The 9,121-nt window shown below is 36.5% G+C and overlaps 1 long non-coding RNA gene across 1 annotated transcript in view; it reads right to left on the bottom strand.

The window, feature by feature from the left end:
• Nucleotides 1-2,640: 2,640 nt before the first annotated feature.
• LOC135079291 (uncharacterized) overlaps nt 2,641-9,121 on the bottom strand; it is a 27,986-nt gene continuing 21,505 nt past the window's right edge. Inside the window, exon 3 of the long non-coding RNA XR_010258772.1 lies at nt 2,641-2,721. This is a non-coding gene — a long non-coding RNA (uncharacterized LOC135079291). The remainder of the gene's footprint in view (nt 2,722-9,121) is intronic.

Here is a 9,121-nt window from a genome sequence, read left to right as displayed (position 1 = left end):
AACAGCTACTAAACGTGAAGAAAGTTGCAAGATAAGTATAATAACTGTCTATTGTCTATTTTAAAAGACGTTAGATGAGATAGATATTGGGATTGTCTTTACCTTTTCTATAAAACCTCCAGTCGTGGAAAAACCTTAATTACCAAGTTAACAAAACGTAAAGTTAACACCTCGATTTCCTTTTCATAAACAAGAAAAGTTTCTTCGAATAATTATGCACACAACTTTAATATACTGCAGAAGTTGTAAGACCAAATTAGCCTTGAAGTGATTACAATATGGCCGGTATTACTTCAAAATGTTGCCTTGTTTCTGTAGACCTTGAAACAAAACAAGGCACTGTATTGAAAATGAAATTTTAGCGATATAACTTTTAACTTTCTTCAAAATTGTGGATTTATTCAGTACATCTTTACTACCCAGAAGATAAAAGACGTTATTTAAGGCTCGAGTTGTCAAAATAAGTAGGCCTCGTGGTGGTATATTTATAAGCCCAACAATAAGGTCGGAACCGTTGCTCTGTAGTGGGATAAATAGGCTAATCTTCCGTGCTTAGAAAGCTTTATCATATTGTTATCAAATAAGTTTTACATTGTAAGGATTTAAGATGCTTACCTCTTCGAGTGAAGACGGGGCCTCGGCAAATGTAGGCCGTAATAGTACCATCGCTTTGTGGCGCTCCTTGGAGGACGGCTTACGTCCCGTCCCTGACTGCCATTGGCTGAAATGATGTTGAAATAATATTTTAGTTTATACCTAAAATCATTTTAGTCTTACATTCAGACGTAAAAAGAGTCGCAATATAACAGTCTGAAAGTACATGTAGTTTTACTGACGTCAATAATAGCACCTAGCTATGATGTGTCGATTAAAATAGATCGTTTCGGCGAACGCGTGGTCGATAGCGAGGGCGACACGACATGACATGCCGTTTGTTGTTCTGTTTTACCAATGTTTTGCTAAGTAATATTTACTAAACGTTCTTGGACTAGCGATTTTCAGCACGTTTGTTTTAGCATGAGCATTTTTTTGGAAAGTTTACAGTTAGTCGTCACCAGGCATACTATATTAAAACAATTTCATTTATTTTCGAGGAAAAAAATCATGATGGGCTATTTTAATTATTTGCTTAAAAAATTTTTCAATTATGCATTTTATTATTTTCAGAGTACCTACCTAAGTTTTAAGTACTTTATTCGTAAGCTCTTTGAAATACGTTTTCTCAAAGTCAGGTCAAGTTTCTAATTTATTTTACAATATCATAATGAGTAAAAGAAAAAAGCATTCTTATCTATTAAAAGGGAATTATTAAATCAGAAATAATCAAGTAAAAATTTAATAAAATGCGAGTAATAAAATTCTTATTGAAACGGAACGTCAATAACCTGATACCTTTTCATTATGAAAGCTTATAAGTTTTCTCACAAAGAAAAATGAAAGTTCCGATAAATTCAACAGCCTCTTCCGAAGTTATACGAGCTCGAAGCACATAACATTTTCTCCGAAAAGAAAGCTTGGATGGACATCCCATATCGGTGAACTTTACGTATTGCGATGGAAAAAACTGGCGCGACTTGCTAGGGTTGCCATGATTAATCACTTGTGCGAGATGTTGCCAGATTTTAGGTCAATCGTCTGATAGACCGGATCATATCCATTAGTGATTAAATGTACTTTTATCGCCAAAATCTCACTCAACTGCTCTAGTACTTCGGTGTAATTTAGGCTAATGGTGAACATTCTGAACGGAACGTAAATTTGAGTAAAATAGAAATAAAAATATACAATCTAATTTCTTGGTTTCCAAAAATGGAAGGCTTTGATTCTAAAAAATATTTCAGCATTTGGTGTAAATGATAAATCCAAGAAATGCGTTACGACTTTGGAAAGTTTCCAGTGGGAACGTTCTTGGAGATTAACAACTTGTGAAGTCTCCAATGTTGTGGGAGCTTAAAACAGGGCAACCCTATGTGCCTGTAACCGTTGACCGGGTCGGCGGATCGATCGCCCCGCCGCGGTTCCGCCGCGGATCCTCACTAATTATACCGTGATTGATCAAGCCATCAGGATCTATCTAAAAAAACCTTTAAGACCGACACTTGATACATCAAGGGTGTTTAAGCATCATCTTGCTTGATGCGAGTCAAAGATTAGTTTGGAGTTTTGTCGACAAAACCTTTTTTAGCATTGTAGATAAAAAGTACAGATAAAAAAGATAAAAGAAGATTAGTGAAAATTTCGCTTTCAAGCATACCTACTAATCTAAGCTTTTGTTAGTTAGGAGTACTTTATACATATATGGTGTGTTTTGCCAACAATAAAGTTATAAAATCTCTATAGTTTATTACGACGATTAATGCTAACAAATACAACTTTATTTTATTTTAACGTCGAGAACCGATTGGATTCTAAGAAAAGCAAGGTGCGGTAAGATGGATGAATGCGACCGTTTATCGATCTATTTAAAGAAGTGTTTTATTTACTACGTCTTGACAATATAGAGAGGCTATATCTAGTGGCCATACTGGTCCATGGAAACAAGACGTTAGCTGACCAAATACCTACATTAAGAACGTAATTACCTCGTAATAGACGAAAACAGTTTCTCTTTTCTTTTCTCTCTCTTCTTCTGTCATGTGGCGTAAAGTGAATTGAAACCGCCAGGCGAGCTGTTTGGCGTTGACCGGGTCGTGGATCGATGCCGACCTATCCGCATAGGTTCTAAAAAGGCAGACCAGGTGTTTATTAAAATATTTATACTAAAAAAAGTAAGTTTATCTATCACAGAGATCGACACTGAACTCTGCGAAGAAATTAAGATGTTGTTAAAGTGTTGAAAGTTTCCTAACAGAAACTTAATACCGCAATGCAGAAAACCAGTGTTTGGTTGGCTAAAGTTCGATGGGAAGGGATCCGATTTCGTCAAAAGTTGTAAAGGTCAGTGTTGACAGTGGTGTAAAGACAGCTACAGGCGCGCTATCTGTGCCCGGGCCGGATCGATGGCGCCGCACCGCATCTCCCACCGCTAAGGGACTAATTACGGCCATTCATAAAATTAGCCTACAAAGATTCGGTTCGTCTCACAAAAAATCTCACCTTCAAACCCGTTTAGCCAAGATTTGAGCCTTTTGTTCGCTTTTTAGCGCCTTTTGTTCCCTTGACCTTGTTTAGCTAAAGACTTGTTTGAAATACAGTGTTTTACATTTTTCTCGTATTCAACACGCCTTACTAGCACGAATCCTAAAATTGTTACTTGTAACTACATAATTATTATTCGGAAAACAGACCTAGGCTCCTACTACACACAATTGGCTATGTACATATTGCATTATTCATAAAACTTCTCAGCGTAAGAAAACTCGAAGACTTTTTAATTTTCTCCGAGTTTACAAACAGTGTGCCTACCATGAGTTTACGTTAGGTGTGCTCGCTAGCGACTGCGTAAAAAAATGACATTTAAATGTATGACATATTGTGCAGCGCCCCTAGCGGCTACTTTCAAGAAATAAAATCTTTATAGAATTTTTTGACGTATTCGCTAGCGAGCTCACCTAAAGTAAACTCATGGTAGGCACACTGCTCCTTTGTTTGTTACAGGAAATACATTACGAGTATTTCTCGGCTGTTTTAATCTGGAACTTAGAGTAAACTTCATCGGCAAGCAACCTTGGCCTTTATTGCCAGACCGACTTATTCTTGGGCCCCTAAATAGCCTCGCCTACGCCTTTTTTACGATTTAACTTTTAATAAATCATATATAACGTACGTGCCAGATGAGTGACATTAACGAACATGTAACCGTTAACGCGTCAATTTCTCATGTGTCGAATCTAATAATAGTACGTATCCCTACTTAGCACATCAAATTTAAATAGCCAAGAGACAGCTTTATGATCATTAACCTCCCTCAGAACATTAGGCCTCCCCAACGTAAGTATAGCCGATAGGTACTAACTAATACCTAGGTATATCTCACAAAGATATTATTACTGTTTATTTATTGAGTTAACTTAACTTACTTTATACTGCTGAAAGTAGGTAATTAACGGAATATATTGCACCTATATTTTATAAACAAAAAAGGAAATAGTAAACGGCTCAATCTTTGGTTTATTTGACGCCATAAAATTATTAGGGCAGAATAAAATGAGATATTCCGGATCTTTGTTTGCTATGTTACATAAAGTTACCATAACCTATGGGTCAGCCTTGGCCTATTTACACAATATCTACAGTAGCATTGGAAAACTTTCCTGATAATATTATCCAAACATTCTTGTACAAAATAGCTTATTCTAAGTTTGTTTTCTACTTCAACAAGAAAGTTGTTGTAGCACCTATGTTTTAAACATTACATCGTCAAATATTATCGTTAAACTCGTGGGCAATACGCGTCGTTTGAGCAAGCAGTTATTTCGAGCCATAAAACCCATAAGGTCCATTACGTCCAGTAATCAATACGCAACGACTTAGAGCCTTCGCCATTTCTGAAATTCAGCGCAATAAAGTCCTAAACTCAGTGAAAGTAGGTCAAGACCGAACCGTGTGACATGCTATATGCCTAAGGGAGTCTGAAATCTAGTTGAATTGTAACAGGTGGGGCTTAGGATATTCCCCGACCACCTTCCTTTCTGTCCCCGGGGACTCTTGAGTAACTCGAAACTTGGAGATCTTGTTCCCATTTTTAACAACGATAACTTTACTCACACATAAGTTGCTAATAACATAAACTGACTGAAATATAATAAAGACCAACTAGTTAATTTGTTTTTGATTTCGAAGTAATCCTGTGAGTTACTATTATTACAAAATGTACATGACAGTTACCAATCACATGGAATAAAACCAGGATGATAATAAAGAATATTAGTTTGTTTTCCAAAAATAATTTTCCTTAAAATTTTCCGGGCAAAATTCTAAATACACGATTTTAATGGAAGGTTTCCTTGTTTCTGGTCGCTAATCTGTTTAAAAAGTGTCTTAATTTACTTTGGCTTTTAAAGTTCTTCATTTTATTATCACAAAATGTCCTCAATCATAATGATGTTAAAATTCATTGGGCTAAATTCCTTTTTTTTCCTCATATTACACTTAGAATTTCCATTACTCCATGCACAGCTCTTCACGAATTCTAAAGCAAATATTAGGTGATTAAATTAATCTAGTCGCTCTGGTTCATTTAGTCATTAGTAACTCAAAATCGATTCAGTTACAGGCCACACCAACATCTCAAAAGGCTGTTGCGTTGGTTGACCTCATTTGCGTCCGTTGTATTCCAAATACCGTCTCTTTTGGATGGCGGAGCCGTAAAAGGGATAAAGCACGGTAAAGTATAGTTGATACACCGCATGGACACATTTAGGCCTGAAACGGAGACAGCAAGTTTACATTTTTGAAACCTTATGACAAGAAAATAAGGTTAAAAAAGGTGGGAATATTTTCCCTCTGTGTTGTTATGGGTTAAGACAACAGATATTAGAAAGTAAACTTATTCCCCTACGTTTTTTGGACCTTAAGATAAGAAAATAAGGATAAAAATAAGGTGGGAACTATATTACCACCTTCTTATTAAGGCTTAGATACCGCGTAGCTTTACATTTACATTAGCCTTCAAAGGATGTGACCTACTTGCGTGAGATGCCTTGGGTTAAGGTCAGACTGGGCGCTTGGGACGCCGCTACAGGCCATTGATTGATTGTGATTAATTAATCTGTCTTTCAAATAAAACAAACTCATGTACTCGTAGTACATACCTATTATAATAATTAACGAATCATTTATTAAAAATACAGATCTAATAAACATGTCGTTTTGTGTAAAAAGCTTACTATTATGGTAGGCTAAGTTCATCTTTAGTGCCATACAAGTTGTGAAAATGTATTGTCTATTGTGGTTGAGGTAAACTATAGTATTAAGTTTTTATAAAATATTGTTTTTAATACCTTATTTAAATACCCTACACTACGTCAACCCAATTAAGAATTCAAAATTTCATTAATTCAATAAATTAAAGCCGTAATCAGTATTACTACAGGTAGTACTTATTTGCTATTAGCTGTATACCTACGCCATTAACTGTACTGTATATAAATAAACTGTACTGTGTTAGGTTCTGGTTCAGATTCCAGGCAGCCAGTTTGCCGTCCCACACTGAGAACATTTCCTTTGACTCATCGCGGCAGTTAATCAGGCTCGTTCCCAGAATTCCCCCTAAAGAATAAGCTGACGGATAATATCCCTGGAATACGCTGCACAGTCATTCTTTTGTGAAATAGCAATAGCACCGATGAGTTTTCTTGTTCCACGAAAAAAACTGCGGTGATTAAACCTCCTTTGATGAGTCCGCATTTGTTTTTACAGTTCTTACAGTATTTTTTTATGTATAACTAGGCAGGTTTTTGACCGGCATCGCACCTGATGTTAAGTGAGATGCAGTTTAGGATCATGGTTAAATTGCCCTGTAAGTGCTTATTCACTCACGCCTTGAAAATACTCAGACTATAGTGTTCGGGAAAGACTGGCGGGCTTATCGCATTATAAAAGAGTTATCGAAACGCTTTGTGCGAGCTAGTGGAATGTCAACAATGTTATTAACAGCTAATGATGTTTGTATCGTACCTACGTAAGTGGCCAAATCACAGTAGAATAGACATTAATAAATAATTTTAGCCACTTAGAAGTTCTTCACAAACAAATTTTAGAAATGAATCTCTTATTTATTTACAAAGGTAAATAACATTACAGTTAATATACGGTATTCATAAGTAGCATCGAGCATTTCACTTGAGCCACTCCAACCGATCTGATTACGCACTGTTGAACTTTTGTGTAAATACAATATTACGGTTCATAAGAGATCCTTGACGATAAATCGACTAGAAGTTATTAGAATCGCTCTAGGCCTGAAACTGAAAGTGATAGATTGTAAGTAATATTTTTTCAATATATCGAAATACTAGTACAAATGAATACCTACGCTTGGTAGGTATTAATTTGACGAAATTTCGATGAAATAATAACAAAGTGTTAAATCGAACATGTATAATTAAAATAAAATCATATACAGAGCATTAATCCAAACTAAACAAGTACTTATCGGTATACCAAAATTACATGAATTTATGAGTTTGCTAGATTTCAGAATATTTTCTAACTAGGTCACATTTAGCCTCATTCCTTCACTCAATCGCTTATTTAAATGACTATGAAACAAACATATTTTTCAAGATTAAGTAGGTACCTATGTCTAGAAATCCAACGCAGCTGACCTTTCCCTCCCCTCTACCCTTAACTGCACATTAAGTTCGCCCTTATCTCGCATGAAATAAGGGTGATTTCCGCATGAAAACAAAACTTGGCCTACCCAGTGTATATTGTACACAATCGGCTCACGCGTTGCATTAGTGGCATCGCCACAAGCATCGCCTTGTAATGCACAAATTCGGCTTTATCTCGCACAAAATAAGGGTGATTTCTGCATTGATACGACACTTGACCTACCCTGTACATTGTACACAATCGGCTCACGCGTTGCATTAGTGGCATCGGCTTGTAATGCGCAATTTTGGCCTTATCTCGCACGAAATAAAGTTGATTTCTGCATTGATACGACACTTGACCTACCCTGTACATTGTATACAATCGGCTCACGCGTTGCATTAGTGGCGTCGGCTTGTAATGCAACCCGACACCACGCCTCCTCGCTCGGCACTAACTTGATTTGCTCAGAGCCTACTGGTAAATGCTCACTCAGCCGATTATGTACTACTACGATTAAGAATATTATGAAGGCATTTTCTTAATACACGTATGTTTGAATAACGTGTTGTCTACTAATTGTTGTATAAGAATACTTTTAAGAAAACGATTGAGTCGCTAACATTTCATTTCTGCCGATTTAAAAAATTGACTCATCTTTTTCAACAAATCTTGGTTAGAAGTATTATTTGTAAGTAGGTAAGGTGAAATGATCACCTCTGACCTCTTCAAAATTAATCAAAAACCTTATGTATCCTTGGAAATTAATCGACTATTGAACTTCGTTCTGTAATACGCACCTACGTCACACTCACATTACTACTAAAAATAAACACGATTATATCCGATATTGAATTGACTTATCCGTATAGTGCACGGAACTAATGAATGACGCGATTTTCCACATAGTTACCTCGTATACATTGTATATCTGATTGGCTTCGCGTCACAAACCCACACTCCCTCTGCCTCCCCATTCTGGCACCGCAGAACTAAACTGACGCAGTTAAACAAGATCTTTTTTAAAATTCAATAGGTATATTGTGTGTTGTATTGAATTTATACGAAAATAGAAATAATAGTTCGAGCTAACACATGTAATAAACCCAACATTTTATGGCAATAATAACCTACCGCAGTAATTTTTGTATGTCACGTGAATCTTCCTCGTTGTGGATAAAAAATATGGAAAAAATTGAGTCGCTGTTAAGAGGGCGGATTTTAAATTAATATACTGAAACATCGAAAGCTCTACGAGTATATCAATAAAGTCCTCACGCCATCTTAAATAAGCTTTGCAATAAATTCTCAATTCACAATATATTGGCTGGTATTGCGTATCAACAAAGCCTCTAAGAATACGCAATTATCTTTCAAGAGTCCCACGTATGTCTAATTTCGTAGCAAGAATGCGTAGTCGTCAACGCTACGCGCCGCTACGAGCTACGGCCTCGTAGCTACGATTAAGTAGCTGTGTGGGCGGTACAATGTTTGCAGCGTTGCTCAGTCACTGTTGTTTTGTTTTGCTCAGACATTGTTGTTTATCTGATGCTATAAATCGACCAGAAAGTTTGTTGACAATACGTTTAATAAATAGAATGGAATATAAATAGAAAGTGAAATAATTACGCTACGACTAGGCGACTGGGTGTTGTGACGCACTGTTAGCGTCCAATCTAATTCGAAAGTTGGCGAGTCCTTCTCAGATAGTTAAAAGTTAGTTATCTAAGTAGTTTATCGCAAGTCGAGCTCACTCAAGCAATCGATAGTGTCAGGGCGGAATTGAACTGTCTATATTTATTGCGGAGTTGCGACCGCAAGTGAGTTTTGTTTGTGTGGAATTTCACCGTCCCATAATGCAGTC

Source organism: Ostrinia nubilalis, chromosome 16 (assembly GCF_963855985.1).
Source record: "Ostrinia nubilalis chromosome 16, ilOstNubi1.1, whole genome shotgun sequence".
NCBI classification, from domain to species: domain Eukaryota; kingdom Metazoa; phylum Arthropoda; class Insecta; order Lepidoptera; family Crambidae; genus Ostrinia; species Ostrinia nubilalis.
The sequence above is the reverse complement of the archived record's forward strand: the minus strand, read 5'-3'. Positions and strand labels throughout refer to the sequence as shown.